This window comes from Oncorhynchus gorbuscha, linkage group LG06 (genome assembly GCF_021184085.1).
Source record: "Oncorhynchus gorbuscha isolate QuinsamMale2020 ecotype Even-year linkage group LG06, OgorEven_v1.0, whole genome shotgun sequence".
Taxonomy (NCBI): Eukaryota; Metazoa; Chordata; class Actinopteri; order Salmoniformes; family Salmonidae; genus Oncorhynchus; species Oncorhynchus gorbuscha.
In genome coordinates, this window is record NC_060178.1 from 46,499,696 (window position 1) to 46,520,411 (window position 20,716).

Below are 20,716 nucleotides of genomic sequence, written 5' to 3' on the forward strand. Positions count from 1 at the left end.
TGTGTGTGTGTGTGTGTGTGTGTGTGTGTGTGTGTGTGTGTGTGTGTGTGTGTGTGTGTGTGTAATGAAATCTACAAATACATTTCAATAATTACCTACGATCTATGGCAAATGGTCAATAATTATATTAACTGTGCAAACAAAACAAAATGGTTGCATATTACTATTATTATTATATTATTATTATTAATATGGTTGCATACCTAGTTGTTGCATTTAGCTACCACTGCCATTGTGCCATTACAATGTTGCTATTGTCATAATACTGTGTTGTAGCAACAACAAGTGTCACCTATTGGATAGAGTTACTTCATTACTTAATTGATCCCTTCATCCCCTAAGGGCAAACAGACAAGCGTCCACTAGAGTCCAGCAGCAGCACCTTCAGTCATTGGTCACCCTGATGATGGTGATGGTGATAAGAGTACCCCAGCTTAAGCTGTTTCCGTTCCTTTTGTCTCCTGCTCCACATCCATTTCCCACTCTATTGGATTGGTAGGAAACATAGGTATAGTAAAAAATAAGACATAGACTCAAGTGGCATTGGCAAGCAAAGAACAAGGCTGCATTGCTTCACTTCCTTCTCCACAACTATTGCCTACTCTTTTCTATGCATTCGAGACATGGGCAAAGGAATAACCCTCGACTGGGTCTGCATTTGAAATGGCACCCTATTCACTATATAGTGCATTAGGGAATAGGGTGCCAGTTCAGACACAGTGCATGGTCAGGCAAGACCTGGAAAGCCTTCAATATAGAATTATAGCAGGGGTGACAAGCCAGGCCAGATCATAGACAGTAAATGTAGATGCAGCAGTTACTGAATATTTAAAAGGCACAGAGATTAAGCAATAAATGACAAAGTAAAGCTGGCACACCAGGGTATTAATAACTAATGGCCATCAATGAGTTATAGGCTTCTCATTGTAATGAAAGTCATTGCAAATCAGCAGTTGTCCGGGGTTATTATTATTTATAAATAATTGATGTGTGAACCACAAAGAAGTGATGTGTTTTATCCAATACCTTCTTACCCCTCAGAATGGAAACAGAGACATGGTTGTAATGTAGATGTCACTGGATTGAAAGGTCATACAGGATGTGCCTCTGGCAGAAAGTAACTGGACTGAAGGTGACAACAAGCACCTTGGTGACACAGTATAATCTGCTACAGTATTTTGATATTCATAAATTACCTCATATTGTTGTCACATATTGTTGTGCTTAGTCTATAGCCTCTCTCCTTTATGTCAATCCTCCAGAGAGAATCATGGCTTTCATAGCACTCATCACAGACGTTGCAGGCTAATCATTTGTATGACAATAAGTCCGTCTAATGTTCAGACTAGGCATTCGTTTATCATTTGGACCAACACCTGGAAACGGTTGCTAAGCGTTCAAACTCATGTGTGCCTACCACTGCCATTTTAAAAGGACATTTGTGGAAAACTGGTTCCATAAATCTCCAAATCACAAATGAACAAACAAAATGGATACATCCTTTACTAATCTCTGCTTTTTCACCTCTTACCTGTGCATATTTGACACATGATGTGAACATGTCGGTTTATGCCAATTTCGATGGGGATCGAATATTCTATATATCGACCTCATTCAGCATCATCCATCTCTCATCCAAAAGGCACAGAGGAAGAGAGGTACGTCATCACCCAGCGCCTGCTCTGACGTGTCCATGAAGAGTAAACAACAATCCTGCAGGAACATGCAACATGCACCGAAAATTAAAGCATTTCGTTGCCGATAATAAAGCTATTTTATGCTCGCGGGCACGGAGAACTGGAGTCTTGTAATCCCTTTGTGTTTTGCTCGGTTTTACGGCGAGATGGGCTGTAAAATCCTTGAACTCGTATTCAGGTAGGAAGTGGACTAGCTAGCTTTATTTGTGCTAATGCTGAACCTGCAGTGCTCACTGACAGCTCTCAGTTTCTAACATAGCTAGCTAGCTAGCGTGGCATTGTAAACGTATCGAATTGCTGATTTTGAGTGGTGAAAGGCAGCCGGTATTTTGGTGCAATTATTATGGCCATTAGACGAACAAAAATATGAGAGTCATCTTGCTGCCACTCTTCAGCAGAATGACTGTGCTCTCTTCCTCTGCATATTATTGCTGTAGCTAGCTAGTAGATATGATCATTTAGCAGCATATTCACATATTTATCTTCTTTCCAGTGGCTGGCAAACCACCTATCTAAGGGGCGAAACTCAACGGCACTGGCAAGAAGTTACATATAATCTGCCTGTTTATGAATGGTAGGCTGGTCTTGATGCACCTGTCCAATAGCCTATGCTATTGTCTTGCATTTGTATGGGCTTTTAGCAATAGCTAAGGAACTCCCATTTTTCTTTATCCTTCCAGGTACTTCAACAACTTGAAATGCTGAGGTTTAGACTGACCCCCTCCTAACAGCCTAACATAGCCTACTCTGTGCTCATGTCTAAGTCTGTTTGTACACACACACACACACACAAGTTATTTCTAACACTATGTCACCATGTGTATGTGCTCCCCTGCAGAGCCAAGCGGATAAACCCAGAGTGGGTGGAACTGCACACGTCTCAAGGTTATGAAAGCTTAGCCCATAAGATGTTTACGAGAGCCACAGCTAAGACTACTGAAGGACAGGTATCAAACAGCTGTTAACCCCCCCGTGTGGTTTTCAATATCATCTTCTATGATACATTTTACATAAAAGTTCTATAGGTGATTATTTGTGGGTCATCCACGAAATGAGTCCTTTTTGGGTAGTGTAACTTGGTGGTGGTGGTGGTGCGGGGGGGGGGGGGGGGGCGTATTTCACCAAATTATTACATTCTGTCACATGTTCAATTGAACTTGTTATCAAGAGGTTACATTTTATTTTAGTATGTGCCAAATAAGGTAACAGGTTGACTGCAACAAGGTTGACGATTGATCTTAAAATCAGCTATAAATGGAAGCTTGTGTGCAACAGGGAGGGGCAATTGAATGCAAGCTTCACAACAACAACAAAATGCAATTGTTGAGACATTTCTAGCCTGTCTATCTATGGGTAACAGGGTTGATGTGTTATGATCGACCCACTCAGTTTTCCACCACAAAATACCAGAAAATGGCCAAAAAGAGTAGAACCAGCTGCTTTTACACTATGACTGTTAGATGTTCAATGTTGTTTTTGTTTGTTTTAATATTTAAAGGGGAATAGTTTCATCATACATGACATCAGAGGTCAGGTTTTCCACTTCATAGTTCCGTAGGGGCACCGCTCACAACAAGACAATGCCCCCCATTCCTCCCCCTAATCGGGCTACTCTTGCACATTTTTTTTGTCTGAATGAGGGAATTGCTGCAGACGTTGAGGAGTATAATAAATACTGCTTCGACGTCATACAAGCAAACCACACACCCCTGAGCCCAAATGTTAACAGTCCCATATTTGAAAACTCATGTCATTTACACGATCAACGTTTTATCATCACTGTGATGGATCTACAGTTACAAGGAGGACAGGTGATAGACCCTGGGTTGTCCTGAACACAATGGGCCTGTGTTTTGTCGTATTGTGGGGAAAATGAGCCGCCAAACACGCACATGAATTCACTCGTGACTCCGTTCTATGCGCACCAAAATTACAATCCGTTTGTCTGATGTGCCTTTGGAAAGCCTAACGCTGTGGGATTGTATTTTATAGCATGTCGGCAATAGGATAAGCGGTCAACAGATTGGGATTTATTTTGGGATGTTTGGGACACAGGGCTGTGTTCCAGACCAAAATAAAAACGACAAGTGTGCTGCCTTTAGTCCCTCAATGGCAAAGCTGGGAGAGCTCAAAAAAGCATCTGATACTTGAAGGCTCGTTCATTGAGTCATAAAAGTGCGTTGAAAGGACTTATGTACTGGGTACACTTTGGAGAGGTGTGTGGCCACCTGGAAACACCACTTAGACTTGTCATTCAAACCCTTGTCATCGTTTTTCCCCTTCTTATCTTCAAATCATATTTTTTATAATGTTTCTGAATGTGTCAGGAGTATTATCCGATTTGGCTTTGATTTGACAAATGCTGTGTAAAGTACAGTAAATGTAAAATGCACAAACAATCAACCGTGTATAATGTTTGGATTCAGTCTTGTGTCAGGGTGAACTGTTGTGTCTTCCCCTTTGGTCTGATCCTTTCTCCATCATCTCCAAACGGTTCTGTTTCAATTACTACCATGGTCATGCGTATGCTTTTTATAGTTTCTTCTGTTTGGAAACATTTCAATTTGGCCCGATCCATATTGACCAATGTCCAGGTGTTCTCGGGGTTAACCGTGTCGTCATGTCTATATTCTTTAACCTGGGGTGAAATACAACAGTGTGAGCCTGGGCGTTGCCCTATGGGGTGTGGTGGGTTTGGGTCTGGGCTGGGACATGCTAGGCTCTCTGGCCTTCGTCCTGGCCCCTCAACTACAAACAGATGGAGCTCTACCACTCCCTGCCCTTCTTCTGCTCCTTACTGGGCAAGTGTTTCAAGCAGGGCCTGGCAGGCCGAGGGTTCGTTAGCTGACTTAGACTTACAGCCCTGGCTAAGGAGGTTTGTGTGTGTGTGGAAAGATGTTGTGTGAGAGCCAGCAGAGAATGTATGATTTCACTCTATAAAATTAATCAATCAGACAATCAGTTTACCATCAAGTCTGATGGGGAAAAAAGCATCAAAGATCAGATTATTTTCATTAACTCTGAATCACAGTCAGAATGATTATTTTTCAAGGAATACTCTGAATCAACAACTTCCTGTAGCCAGTGGACAAAACATGGCCCCATGAAGTAGCCTATACTATGTCTACTCTCCCAAACAGAGTAGCGGAGTTATTGAGGCGAGGCAATCCGGTTGGATGACTGTTACTAGTGTCCTCACATTTGTTTATCTAGTAACAATGTACCAAGGGCATCTGGTAGCAAATGGATAGCTGGATTAGATGGGTAGGGGAAGATATGTCCAGATGACACTATCGCCATGCCCAAGCTCCTCAGCTATTCCTGTGTGTGCAACTTTACCACCACACAACTTCTACAGCTGACCTACTGTGAAATACTTTTAGCTGATGCATGGTCTTCACAACATACATTGACTAACTTGGGATGCACGGACAGTCATGGTACACAGCCGTTGTCTTTTTGGTGTCCGCTACATCAATTCTCAGAGGAACATGTGAGAGAGAACAACAGAGAGAGAGAGCTGAGATTCAGCCCATGCATACTGTTGAAAATATTCATTTGAATGTTTTACTGCTTTACAAGTGCATTTATAAAGCATTAAGTTAAGGGCTTGTAAAGGATTTCATGGTAAGGTCTACCGACGCCTGTTGTATTCGGCGCATGTGACAAATAAACATGGATTTAATTTAAAGTTAATGTACAGACAGTGCCCGAGTGAGTTTATGTTTTGGGCATTTGACCGTTTTAAAGTGATACTTCGGGATTTTCCTCAGTCAGATGAACTAGTGGATACCATTTTAATGTGTCTGCATGCAGTTTGTAGGAAGTTGCTCACTCGCTCTAGCAGATACCCATAGGCTTCCAGTCATTGCAGTAACGCTAGTAAGCATTGGCTTGCGAAACTACCTCTAACTTCCTTCATACTGGACACAGAGTAATACAAATGGTATCCACAAGTTTCTGACTCTGGTGCAGTAGATAAAGGTTCCATTTCAAGGTTCGGTGTACTTTATCATTTGTCTTCTCACCCACCTTCTACCGAGGTCGTTCCTGCTAGTAAAGATCGCTGTAACAGTCCTGGTGACGTTTGCTGGCTGCCATTCCTGTCTGACCCCAGCCAGGCCCTGTACTGCCTCTTTCCTGTGGAGTGGGGCCGCTTCAAGGTACATACAGTGTAATTGATAGTGTCCCCAACCTTTTTCAGTGTTCAAGCCAATTAGTCATACTCTCAAGTTGACGTTTTACATAATTAAGCAGACGCTCTTATCCAGAGCGGCTTACAGTAATGAGTGCATACATTTTTGTACTGGTTCCCCCGTGGGAATCGAACCCACAACCCTGGCGTTGCAAGCATCATGCTTTACCAACAGAACCACACAGGGTCAAGCTCTTTCCCTAATATCCTGCGATGTGAGTCACCTAAAGATTCTAGAACGGGTCGACAACAGTAAATTATGTTTTTTGGCCCCCCCAAAGTTTTAGTTTAAATTTTCTTTTACTAAATTCACCAGGATTTCAGCTAAACATGTGTTTCATTTAGGAAGTCTGTTCACCATGTATTCCCAGAAATAAATCAAGAGACATGATCGTGTCTCAATGTAATCAGGGTATCAAGTGATTGTTATTTTCAAGTACAATCTATTTTTGGGCAATTTGCAGTGCACAAATAATTATAATTATGTTCCGGTTCTCCAACCAAATCGTCCCACGGCTGAATCTAGATCCCTGTTCTGGAATGTTGTGGTGACCAACCGATGTTATGGTGACCAATCCAGGTTCTTCATCCACTGCCCAGTCCTTTGACATAAAGATGGATGTAAGACATGAGTTTTCAGACTTTTGTTGCCTAGGGAACCCCACCCAGTGGCGGGAAAAGTGCCCAAATGTCATGTTTGAATAAAAGTAAAGATACCTTAATAGAACATAGTAAAATACTACTTGAGTAAAAGTCTAAAAGTATTTGTTTTTTTAAATATACTTAAGTATCAAAAGTAAAAGTAAATGCTATAAATAATTTCAAATTACTTTTATTAAGCAAACCAGACAGTACGATTTTCTTCTTCTCTTTTTTTTAACAAATAGCCAGGGGCTTCAACGCTCAGACATCATTTACAAAAGAAGCATTTCAGTTTTTTGAGTCTGCCAGATCAGGGAGCAGTAGTGATGACCACACTTTCTCTTGATAAGTGTGTGAATTGGACCATTTTCCTGTCCTACTAAGCCTTCAAAATGTAACAAGTGATTTTGAGTGTCAGGGAAAATGTATGGGTGTAAAAAGTGCATATTTTCTTAAGGAGTGTCGTGGCGTAAAAGTTGTAAAAAAAATATGAATAATAAAGTACCTCAAAAAAATGACTTAAGTAGTACTTCAAAATATTTTTACTCAGTTAATTTACAACACTGCCCCTGCCCAGGCAAACTGGTAACACAGGGACCCCCCATCATATGTTAGCAAAACACTTTTTTAACATCTTGTATTATCATCAGGTGAATGATAATGGGAAGAAGTAATCAACATTTGAATATGACGATATTTGGTAGATAGCTTTTCATTATTTTGATATCCCCACAGTTCTATAATCGGAAGACGAAGTGTTGTCTCTAACATAGCCTATTAGAAAGGTAATATAACGCCAAACACATTCCTAGCTAATAGCAGCCCCTGGTTAAATAAAGGTTAGCCATGTTTTGGTCGAGAAATCAACAGCACTTGCCACGACTAGTGAAGCGCGGGTGCTTTTTCAAAGCCTATGTCAGATTACTCCAGTGTAATTAGCTATTAAGTTGACATCATTAGAATATTTTCCTGTTTTCTACTGTAGGTATGTAATTCAAAATCGATTTATTCTGTTGTCGCCAGCGATATTCAATCAAAAAAGCAGTACCTCTGCTGCTCCACCCCTGAATGAATAGCCCTGATTTAGGATGTAGAGGATGCCTACCCATCGTTTAGGTGACCGTCGTGATCTACAGTGATAACTGCGTTTTTTACCTGAGGGACCACAATATCTGCCAAGTTGAAATCAGTTGGTGGTAGAAAGACGAGGGGGCTAAGGTAGTTAACACAGTGCTGCCCCTTATAGACAGGAGTGGTGCGCTGTGCCCCCTGTTCTTTAAACCACAGCCTACATGCTCTCTCACACACACACACACACACACACACACACACACACACACACACACACACACACACACACACACACACACACGCACACACACACACACACACGCACGTACGCACACACGCGCGCGCACGCACGTACGCACACACACGCGCGCACGCACGTGCGCACGCACACACACACCTCTGTGCTTAGCAAATTGGAAATGGATCCCATGCAGGATCGTAGAAAACAGAGGAATACAATGTTGAATGGTCGGGGGCCTAGGTGGGGGGGATACAGATAAATCTAGCTAATTTACTGCCAGGGTCATTTCAGCACATCATTGTGGGGCCATGTTTTAGCCATGTGATGTGGTGCCAGGGTCCAATGCTATCCGTGTCAGAGTTCATCCATTCGTTGTGCAAAATGTCGTCAGCCAAACCGCTGCGTCCTTGATAAGTGAACTTACACGTGTGTATGTCCACACAGCGAGGCCACACTGGAAGAGAAGGGAGAAAGAACGAGGGAGGGCGGGAGAGGGGGGAGGAAATTAAAGACGAACGGACAATGATGGATCACACAGGGGACATTAGTGAGAGCAGCATCGCAAACACTTCCGCGGCACTGTTGAAAGCGTGTCTTGATCGAGGTGCTGAGGTAAAGTAACACTGTTATGGGGGAGGAGGATGGGGGGGGGGGTCGGGGGTGTAGAGGGGGTCGGCAGCTGAGGCCAAGGCTTGCGGCTCAGCTTTTTGAAACCTCCCCAATGCCCGACGTGTCCTGTAGACCTACCCATTCCCGGACGTGGCACCCAAGGTGCGGTGAAGTGAGAAGTAATTGAAAATTCTGTGAGGCTGGTCAGGATGGCAGTATGCATGGCAGTTGTTTGTTTATGAAACGATGCAAACATAATACACAGGGTGTGAGCGACTCCATAGCCCTACGGGCTGCGGTGCGAGGGGCTCCAGGTGAAGCCTCTCTGAACCTATTGTGAAATTGTGAAATTGTGTAAGCGGAAGCCGGGCCAAGAAAAGAGGACATGGCGAGAAGTGGTGGGAGGGTGAGGAGGAGGGGATCGGGGGTGAGGAGGGGAGGGGCGGGCGGGAGGAGAAGTTGTAAGTTTACCCATCAAACAGCACTCTGGCCATCTCAGTTTTCCTGCTTCACAAAAATGGCACCAAATGCTGCAGCCTGTGACATTCCACAGAGGCTTATAGGTGAGGAGCGCCACCAACGGCACTAACCCACATTTGCTGCCGAACCCCATGGTTCATGTGTTGAACTCAGCCCAGGCGGCATTGGGGGGACATTCCGGTAGGGTACTTATTTGGCGAGGCTATAGGAGGGGGGGTGTTCGAGCAGAGATGAGGCCTAGATGTCGGCAGTACGGCCTGCCTGCTGACTGGGCCTGTCCGTAACCTCCACACACACAGCTGTGCTCTGAGCAGCTGTAGCAAGGCCCAGAGGACCTCGTAGAAATTCACACCATAGAAGGGACCACACTGTCGCAAGACATGGTTAGACCAGTGTTTCCTAACCCTGGTCCTCCAGTACCCCCAACAGTACACACTTTTGTTGTAGTCCTGGACAAACACACCTCATTCAGCTCATCGAGGGCTTGATGATTACTTGTCAGGTTGAATCAGGTGTGCTTGTCCAGGGTTACAATAAAAATTTGTGCTGTTGGGGTACTAGAGGACCAGGTTTGGGAAACCCTGGGTTACACTGATCTATGCATTGCATTTCTACATTGTTTAATATCACAGAAACAGCAGGGGACCTTAATATCTGATCCCAGAACAACTTCTCGGGCATTTAAATCACAACGGTCCTAACTCCATCTGTCTTAGGTGGGTGTGGTGGGTGGACACTGTGACACCACAGTGGTCTTCTATGGGGTGGTCTGAATGTGAATGTGCCGCAGTATGCTGAAGTTGTTGTAATGTGATTATCTTTTGAACATTTAACCCTCTGTGCCCAAGTGTACAAATAAGTGCATTGCTTCTAGTGACATCCCATTCCCTGGACCCTGGCAAGGGCGATTTATGAGGCTGGTAATGCTTCCCGAAGCGCTCCTGTGTCAATACACTGTGGAATGCACAGAAGGGATTTTTATTGCACTTTCAGTTGGGCCATTTTTACTTGGAGCATCGCCACTTGTTTGCTTCTCTTCAAAACATTGCATACTGCAATACCATATATGTGAGTTTCTACATTTGAAACCCTTGTGGCTTGTGATGACTTTTGTAACACATTGTATTTGATTCACATGGATTATCAACACTTCATTAAAATTAAAAAGTATATCAGTATAGGAAGTGAGCTATTTTCGTATTTAAAGGTGTGTGTGTGTGTGTTGACAGGATCAAGTGGCCAACACATGGGTGCAGCTTGAACGGCCTGATAAAGATCAAGACCATCCTGTCCACTGATACCCAGCTCTACCTCGGGTAATCCCCCTCTCCATCTCTTTATCGTTCTCTCTCACTCCATTTCATTATCTTTCTTTCTGTCCCTACTCTCTCTCTCTCTCTCTCTCTCTCTCTCTCTCTCTCTCTCTCTCTCTCTCTCTCTCTCTCTCTTTCTCTTTCTCTCTCTCTCACTCTCTGAGAAGCCTCACACGAGAGCCTCTGTGTTATAGCAGAGTGAAATGAAGATTATCCCTTGTAATAATATGCGAGAGCATCTTCTGAATACTGAGCACTACCAGCTGCTATGGGCTTTTATCGGCCCTCTGACAACTGTTGGCAATTTGCTGATGAGATTTCAGATTTGGAAATCCACAATAAACTATTTGAACCATTTCAGTTTGGGGGGTGGGGAAAGCAAGATACAGCTAACTTTTCTGTGGCGTCAAAGATGATTCTCCCCTAAGGTCATCATGAATGAGGAGAGGCTACAGTCAGTCATAGAACCCTTCTCTCATCGTCATGGTGGTGTGTGCTTGAATAACCCGTGGGGCTATATTTAGGGGTGTGCACTCTGAACAGGATGGACAAGTTCCTGCCAGACTGTTAAGACCAGAGATTAACTGTGAGTTCTGTGACTGCAGCGTATTTAACAGAAATGAAAACACTAGATATTGTTGGTCATGGGTGAATATTATAATATCTGTATGTTGTGAGGGGAGGAAGGGTATACGTCTTTCTATGGCCTGGTATCACTGGTCACCTTACTGTTACAGTTGATGGTTTATGGTTGTGGAATACCACCAAATAGTTCTCAACAACCCCAGAAAATGATCTGTGAACTGTACTCTAAATCACCCTGACCCTCCAGCCCACTTCCATAGCCCACCCATCCATTACCCCTCTAAGCACTCCTCTTGCCCCATGTTGGGGGCCCTGTTGCCCCTTCTCCCCAGGGGCCCTTTAGGCCTTAATGGGGCCCATGACACAGCTGCCCTCACCTCTCACTCATGTGCTGCCCTACCTTACCCTATCCCTACCCCTTCAGCCGGAGTGGAGGTACCCCTCTGGTCCCCTCCCCTCTCACCCCTCCCTTCCTCTATCCCCAGTGAGTGACAATTCAAGGGTTAAACTAATGCTGGGGTGCCCTAAGCGGGCCAGTATTTGATACATTTCCCACATAGCTGGTGGTCTTATGGGTGTACCGTGCTGGGGTTAAAACGAGCCAGCAGCCGCACAGTTCGGTTTCACCATGAGGTTTAGGTTTCTGGGCTGGGCCATTCACTATTTGGTCCGATTTATCATAGCATTGTTTCTATGAATGATGATAGATTACTTCATTCTTCTCTGTTATTGTTTTCTTTTCAGTTTGGCCAACACTCTCTCCTGGCTATCCTACCTATGTCAATCAAACTATTGGTGAACACTACTCATTGGCAGTTCAAACTTCCCTTGGTAAGTGAGTATTCTTGTCTGATGTTTCTTCTTCTTCTGATGTTTGATTCCATTTGAGGTAAATTCCTCTCGGGCATTCTTCCTCTTCTCGTCCAAGTTCACGAAAAATCAATCATCCTGCCTGCCTTGTGAGTAGAGGGGAGTAGGGGTGTGCGTGCTCACATGCATGTGTGTGTGTGCCTTCCTGCCTGCATGCGGTTGCTAATCATTTACCTTACCAACCGCAGTGCAGTATATAAAACAGAAACAGGCAACTGTAAGCGCGAGGTTATCTAGGTTTTACTGCACAGTGGGATTTGGTTCCAGATTTTGCTGATCTGTTGCTGCGTTAACGATTGAGTTCTATTTCCCACCTGTCTGTCCCTGGATCAATCAGCAATGTCCACGGCTTAGGGAGGAACGCCGGGATGTGGAGCAGAGGAGGGCTCTGTTTGTGGTTGATCAATTCTCGTGGGCTATAGGAGGGAGTGTAACTGGATACGCAAAGAGTACCACTGTGGTTATACAATCATCCTAATCCCTATGTAGTGCACTACTTTTGACCAGGGCTCATAGGGTGTTTATTGTTCAATGAAGTGTGTATAATTTAGGGGTGTTTAACCTGTTCTCCTCCAATGCTTTCTGTCTTCCCCTAGACCACGTACTACTGAATGGCCTCCCTGTTCACGTAAGAAGCTACAATTGGGGGAACCACTGATGGAGAAAGTATACTGGCCAATAATAGCACCAGGTTAAAGGTCATAGGAGAGACTATTAAAAAAAAAGTACAGTCCTGTCCATTGAATGTAAACTCCTAAAATCGCTGTTGGACAAATCCTCGGAAGGTATAGGATGCTTTGTCAGATGAATGTTTGTGTTGATGTTCTATGGATGGTTTCATTCCCGGAGGAGTCACGTAAAGATTCAAATGAAGTCAGTATGAAGGGACCAGTCGGAGAGGAAGCGAAACGGACTAACTTTCGCCAGCTGTCGTTAACTTCTTCCAGCAGCACTAATTGCTGTGCGTGTGGTTTAGTATAGGGATGTCTGTGGATTACACTGCATTGCCAGCATACCTCTCCTCTAAGCATGTCTTGTATAGGGACAGCAAGTCATTCTGTGTATCAACTCTAGTACAGTCGAACTGACAGGGTCCACATTGTGCATCTCCACTCCACCCATTGATGGAGACATGCATCTTTTGTTTGGGTAAATTGAAGACATAATTGCATAATTTAGTCAAATGGTTTCTTAAGCACAGTTATTGTAAGAGCGTCTGAATGTGCTGGCTTTGTTGAACTGGCGAAGTATGTATTTAAAAAAGAAATGTGATGGGCATTTATTTTGCCAATGAACAGATGGGCTTTTGTTGGATTTAAGAAGGCCCTACTACGGCTGTCTGAATTGTAAACACACAGATATGTGTTTCTGAGAGACTACATTGTTGTTGTGCTGCCCCGCTCCCTCCCCCTCTATCTTTCCTCCGCAGTATTGCTGCCATTGTTACTGACGGATGGTCTGTTGGGGCCGTACGTGGTCACCTCCCTTCCTGTTCGTCAGCGTATACCTGCTTTTCCGCCCTTGGAGCATTGCTCAGTGGACGAGCTGCGTCTGGGGCCCTACCACCGCCCCATCCGTATGCCCAGCATGGACCTCGGAAGGGTCACCAAGTGGAAAGTAAGCGTAGCCTAGTGGTGTAAACATACCTTTCACGTTGCACCACCTCTATGTCTCTCTGTGATAGAAGGAAATGCTAAAGTATTCATTCATCCATTCATAGTGAAACATTTATCCGATTGCAAAGACAACACAGATTGCGTTCTTTACCAGGCAGATAGTTGCAATGTTGTCTGTTCTAGTAGTGGGTAGGGCAGGGGTTGCCCAATATTTTCTTTACCTTACTCAAGTTACTTCAGATATGTAAAAAAAATGTTCACAGCCACCCGGTGGGAAGGTGAGCTGGAGGTTTTTGTCACAGTAATTTCATGGTCATTTCAGAAGGTTGTTGTCACTAACCACGTTTCCATCCACAGTTTTTATGTAAAGTCATACCGTATAAAACAAACAAATCACGACAGCTGTGATGGAAACAGGGAGATTGGTGGGGTCTTTTTATGTCTATAAAATAAATGACGTGCTAAATGGCGGTGGAAACGTCTTTATGCGCAAATATGAATATAATAACCATTCATATCGAAGTGAACTTGGAGTCACGCGATGATCTCACAGGAGGTTGGTGGCACCTTCATTGGGGAGAACGGGCTCGTAACGACTGGAGAGGAATCAGTGGAATGGTATCAAATACTGTACATCAAACACAAGGTTTCCAGGTGTTTGATGCCATTCCATTTGCTCCGTTCCGGACATTATTATGAGCTGTTGTCCACTGCATAATATGGTGTGTCGTCCTCCCACTATGACTCGGGGAAAGCATGCAGTTTATTAGGCTACGGATGAAACAAGTTACGCTGAACTTCACAGGGTGGTGAACGTGTTCTTGATGCTCCTTTCCAATAAATATCAAGGGTCTTATTCTGGTGACATGATGATCGATGCTTGACTGCCGTTTGACAAATAAAAAATATTCTGGCTTTTATCCATAATAATCTCATCATGTAGACTAGCCTACCCGCACAGTATCAGCAAGCTGTTGGCTGGAATGCACATGCCAAGACCAGAGTAGGCACATTTGCTATTTAACTATTTAACAATGTTTTGGTACAATGGAAACACGTAGAACTTTACATTGTTTTTTTCCGTACATGACAAATGAAGTGAAACAGTACATGTTGTGTGCACTATGTCATCAGGCACCGATTTTTTTATCCGCACCGAAATTTGTTTGGTGGAAACACCACTGGTGGGAAATGCGCATATTTTCTTTATGCAGATTTTTTAAACATTTGCATGAAAATCTGTCACCTATTGGATGGAAACCTAGCTACAGTAATTTCATAGCCTGAATTGCATCAACGTGAGAAGATGCATATCTCTGCAACTGTATAAATAAATATAATGTGCCACGGACTGTAAGCTGTGTAAGCTGCCTGGGATGAAAGCCACTGCCAGGCCCCAAGTATTATTTATCACTTATTTAAGATACAGGCGTCTGACATGGCTTCCTGGCCCTGCCCAGCTCTACAGCTGCACCCTCCCCTCCCTTAGCGACAGAAATGGGCTGCATCCCAAATGTCACCCTATTCCCTATAGTGCACTGCTTTTGACCAGGCCCCATAGGGCTCTGGTAAAAAAAAAAGTAGTGCACTGTATAGGGAAAAGGGTGCCATTTGGGATTGGGACGTAGCCAGTGACACCGCTACTGGGCGGCGCTGTGTGGTGTGGGTGATCATGAGAAGGAAGTGGTGTCTTTTTATAGAGTCATTAACACAAGTTTTGCCTAGATATATTTATTTACACAAGAGGCATAAATAAGGAGGCCCGGCGTTGGGGCTAGGGTTTAATAGGGTTGGTCTCATACGGAGACGCTTACGCAACCTACCCTCACTGATCCCTTGGCCCGTAGGTCCCAAATAGACATGTTAATGTTGATCCTGCTACCAACACTGTTTGCCTTTCTGTTCGGGACGCACCGGCCCAGGCAACATAAATGTCAGCTTGTGATGAGGTAGTGTCCTGTGATGCGGGATCGTCATGCAATGCCTCATTTTATTTTTGATCTTGTCTACTTTGAATAGTTATTGTGACTAAGCCACACCCATCCCACTCACTTTAGCAGTTCAGAACGAGAAAGTGTAGGCTATACAGAAATATTTGAAATTGAAAATCATTAAATGAAGTAATGAGGATGTCTACCAGCCTAATTGAGTTGTAGATTACGTCTATTTCTCTTCGTGCTACTTACTCCGTGCAGCCAATTGCGATGTCTGCTTTAGGTATAATGCAGGATAACACTTGTAGATTTGACCGCTCTAACCCAGTTCCACCTCCAACACTACCCCAAAAAAACCTGCTATGCTGGTATCAGCTTTCGCGGATCTGATAGAATCCAGCCCTTAATTAACCTAAAATCTATTCATGTAAAATGTCATTAGGACATTATCAATTTGAATGGCATGTCAAATTCAGTTTCTGATTTGACTGGGCTATGAGAGGGCCTTGGCTCGTGGTCTAACTGTGACGGCTTAACTCCCTTAGAAAACTATAGACCTGAAAAATCTCTCTCCATCTCTGTCTCTCTCAATCTCTCCTGCAGTTCTACATCTCCATCGTGGCCATGGCTGGTTTGTGCTTTATGAGCATGGTGCTGGCCCCTCTGGCCAGGCTGCCTGATTTGTTTCCCCTCCTGGTGTCAGTGTTCTTTTCCACCACTTCCTGGGCCTCCTCTTCTACTTCAACCTTGTCCAGATTGCCGAGCCGCCTCCACCTGGGAGTAAGAATCAGAGTAGTCGCTACCCGGTAGAAAGACAACTTACTGGAAAGCAAACTATGCACAGTGCCTCAGTCACTGACCACCAAGGACCAATAGGACTCACGGAGAAATGCTACTAGTCTATAATCTTTATTCTAGGGACAATCCTCCTGTCAACATGAATGGTTGGTGTTTTGTCAATGCCTAATTATGTACATCAAACTTACATTTATGTTTTTTTTCAACTTGAATTGTTTTTCAATATTTCCAAATGTTTGTTCCATCATTACAATTATTTTGTACAAATTGTATTTTTCTTGAAAAATAAAATCACCTCAGATATGACTTTTCGATGAACCTCGATTTTTACAGCCGTATTGCCAGCACATATATTAGAGTCGTCTCGAAGCAGTTTCAAATAAGCCCCTCGTAAAGTGTCCACCTTCTCCAAGTCTTCAGCTAGCTAAATCACAGGCGGTAATAGTGTTGCACTGTGTCGTAGCCAGACAATAATTAGCCAAACCATGTCTTTCAACCATTTTAATTTAGCTTCATAAAATATTCATTACAATAGCTAGATACAAGGAGAGTCCACACAGCACACAAAGGGCTATGCATGTAACCACAGAAAGCAGTGACAGGTCAGACAGGCCCTAAAACTGGGATGATGGAAGATTACATATCTGAACATAATGTCATAAAGTCGAAATACCACAGAAAAAAATGGTACAAGCAATCTTTTTCCCTCTCTGCCTGTGAGTTAATGACAGGCATAAAAAAAAATCCATTACAACGATAAATGTTATCGGGTCACTGAGGGCCGGCTGCTATGCTGTGTATCTGCAGCCGCTGGCCCTGCAGCCAATAACACTCGAGATAGAAGAGGGAAGGGTGAGATATCCAGAGGCCCGTGCCTTTAGAAGTACTACTGTGGAAGGACTGGGAGGAAGAGGACAACAGATGAAGGTGTGGAGTTTAAAAAAACAAGTAGAAACGTCAATGGCCATTACCAAAACGCTGTCATTTTCATAAATGCATACTAGGCCTATTGTACTTATGACTAGAGATTACATATAGAAAATGGTATAAATTCATGCACCACATTCAAAGCATCGCCATAGTGCTGGCCTAAGTGGCCTGTGTCATGATGGGTAGTGGGCTGGAGACGGGGGGGTGAGACCGAAGGAAAGTGGGACCCTCGAGGAGGAAAGGGTTGGTGGGGTCGAGGTATAAGTTGATACGGGTAGGAGCCAAGCCGGAGGTGGGTTGGATTAGTGGGAGTGGTGGTGGGGGGGGTGTTGGCTCGCCAAGGGCCCCTTCTACCACCTCCAGAGGGCCAGTATGAAAACATTAGTTTTGTTTATGGGCGTGCTCATTTTGTCCTTCACATGGCCTCCAAGGGTGATAAAGTGAGAGTTATATGATCCACCTTGGGCAGAAATAGGAAATGTGTCTGTGCACACCAGCTGTTGCTTGGGTCGCTTGGGCTGCAAGAGGCCTCGGCCTTCCCAGGCACAGACAAATAAAGAGCCGGAGACTGAAGTGTGTGCCTGAGTGTGTGTACACGTACGTGAATATTGTAGCCTCTCCTCGGAGCCCGTATTCATGTTTCTTTACTTTTCCAGCTAGAGGAAATGGTGAGGGTGGATTTCCACACAGCATCAGGTCTAATAGGACGAGGGGGTTCGCTCGCTGAAAGAAAAATATTTTCGCAGCGCTGCGTCGCGGCCGTTATTGTAGAATCAACATTGGTCACTGGCGAGGGAGAGGCTTTCTATAGCAGACAGGGCTCAATGTAAATGTGTCTAACGTCTTAACGCTGCCTTTTCACTTTCTGACATGTTCCCCCAATGACTGACAGGCAAAACCTCCGAGACATCTCTCCGCCTCACAACTGACAGCTTGGGTTCTATATTCATCAACCGGCCATCTCCGAGGAAGAGGAGAGAGTAGCTGTTCCAGTTGCCGTCGGTAACCTACAGGAGGATATCAGAGAGGAAAACATGAGCGTAACCCTACTGTCTGTCACACAGTAATATCACCACTTTGAGATAAAGTTGTAGGCTCTATAATAACTTACTTTTATAAGGCCATTATGGGTTTCATCAAATCAGAGGAGCTGCCAGACAATACCTGTAGAGAACAAAATGTTATTAGATACTACTTCACATTTAGAGGTTAAATACAGTTACCGCTTTCAGAGGAAAATTACAACTGACACTGCTACTCACATCCCAAACGGACAAATCTGAGGGCCCAAGTTGTTTGATTTAGCAGTGAGATAAATATCTGAATTTTTTTTCTTTTTAAATACTCACCTAATTGATTGACAATAACGTAAAATCATAGTTCTCCTTCACTGGAGAACTGTAAAATACAACGACATAGTCTGTGTCAGAAATCATCTCTGAAGGAGTGCGTAGCCTGAAGCCTCTGGGGGCGATCGAACTAAAGGCTGCAGCTCTGCAAGCAGGCTTAAGTTTCACTAAAATAATATACAGCTCTGCTCCTTTTTGCAGCCTTTTTTAAAATCAAAAAGCATAAAACTCCTCCCAAACAGGTGGCATGGGTCTGAGGAGGAGGAGAGAGGATTGATGTGGCAGATAGTGGTGAAGCCTAGGCCTTATCCCTGGCCCTGGAAACACCAGCCCATCTCATCGCTTTTATTACATTTAAGGAATCCTTTCTTTAATACACCCCATTACTGCTGACATACAAATCTTCCTCAACATGGACCCATCTATGGCCTGATCAATTTTTATACTGCTGAGCCGTCCCCTTTCTCCTCATTTTGTCATCTGAAAATTCATATTATATAGGGTTTTCTTATGGGAAAATGACAGTAAAAATCGGTTACTGCCCAGAAGATGTCCACACGTTGTTGGGTTGCCTGTGACTAAAACTAAAATGTGTTTCTGTCGTAAGCAGAACTGTTTAAATGTTATTTATTTTTTATCCTCCTAAGAAAATATATTGTGAAGTGCAACATCGATTTAGAACGTAACAAAGTCTCTGTATGGGTTGGAGGGGGAGAATTTATTCATCCTTTGCACAACTCCTTTAATTGAATTTTCCAAATCTAACCACACAAAAATAATCAATACCTTCTGCTGAGGGGAACTTATCTCACAAAGATTATGGCCTTCTCTTTTCAATTCTGTAGCTATCAGCACATACAGTACAGGCAGGTGTCCTTCCTCCTGGTGTATTTGTAAAATACTGGGCAGAGCCTGAATGCTCACGAAAAGTGACTTCTCCAGAATGCTTACGAAACTTTCTTTAACCTTTTAAAAAGAATGGCCGTTAATCGCTTCTCAACACCACGGGCCCGGGGCACTTTGAAGAAAGAAGATTTTTAAAAAAGGGTGCTGCTTGCCACTGTCTGTAACTAAAGAGGGAAGGAGGAAGGACCAGATGGGGGAAGTGAAGTGGCTTCAGATGTTTTGGCCGTCAATGCTAAAATATCCTTGTCGATTGACCCGGCTGCCTTGGCAGTATGTATGTCCTGCCACTGGCACTGAGCTGCAGCCCAACAACTTTTCCTGGAAAGTGCAGGCGGAATAATCGGTTCACCAAATCAGATTTGTATGCCATTGTATTCATTGTGGACTAACTGACGACATGAAAGGCTGACAGGTAATTAGAGGAGATCAATCATTCTGGCGAGGTCCTCGGGGGAAAGCTGACATTACGTCACATTGACTTACTCACCTAGCCTGGCAAGCCGCTGATCCCGCAAGCGTACATGAATGTTCGCCGGGTGGATATCCATGCAGAAAACATTCATGTAAGCTTACAGGATCAGTGGCTTGCCAGGCTAATACTACTGCTATAAGTACTGTGTTTTACCCATCTCTTCCTGAAAAACAAATACGCAAACCTTCAGTAACCCAAGAAAGGATGTTCGTGAGAGGCTCTCAAGTTAACAATCTGTCACAGCAGTTGCCATCTTCAACAGCCATCTCTCCCACTGGACACAGACGTCAGATCAACGCCTATATTTGATTTACATTTGGTTGAGTTTGTCAACTAACATGAATTCAATGTGAAATCAACAACAAACAAACTAAATTGGACTTAGGTTAATAGTTGGGTGATACAAAGACGAAGGGCCCTTATGTTGATGACTTTTTGCAAATCCAATCGGTTGTCCACATTGATTCAACGTCATGGCGTAGATTCTTGTTGTTGTAATTATGTGGAAACAACGTTGATTCAACCAGTTTTGCCCAGTTGACTAAATTTTAAAGCGCTTGAGTGCACTCTTAAATGTAGCCTACTGGTCATAACTGAGTTGTCAGTCACGTCTGCTAAATAAATAAAAATAGCTATAGATGTGATGCAGGTCCAGAAGAACGCAGTCAGCATGACAAAGCAGTTACCCTTTTCAACACAGCTTCTTACACCTCTCCATGCATTTAGCACGTGAACCCAGCGCCCAAATGCCACAAGCGTCAAGTCTAAACAAACATTTTACACTGGGCAGCAGAACCATGCCTCCGTCAGGCTCCATGACACGATCACCATCATCTGTCTGGATTTCATGCTCCCTCCACAGCACAGATATGTGCCAGCACTCCTCTTCCTCTGACTTGAATAACAGCTTGTTTATTTTAAATGTGTGTCTCAAGGCAACAGAGGAGCGATTCTCCTCCCTGAGCTATCGACTTTGACGTTGTAAACTTTGTTGTTTATTAAGGGGGT

At 43.8% G+C, this 20,716-nt stretch overlaps 1 pseudogene; it reads left to right on the forward strand.

Annotated features, from left to right (window-relative positions):
- The first annotated feature begins 1,843 nt into the window (after positions 1–1,843).
- Positions 1,844–16,362, forward strand: LOC124038692 (annotated as a pseudogene).
- The last annotated feature ends 4,354 nt before the right edge of the window (positions 16,363–20,716 follow it).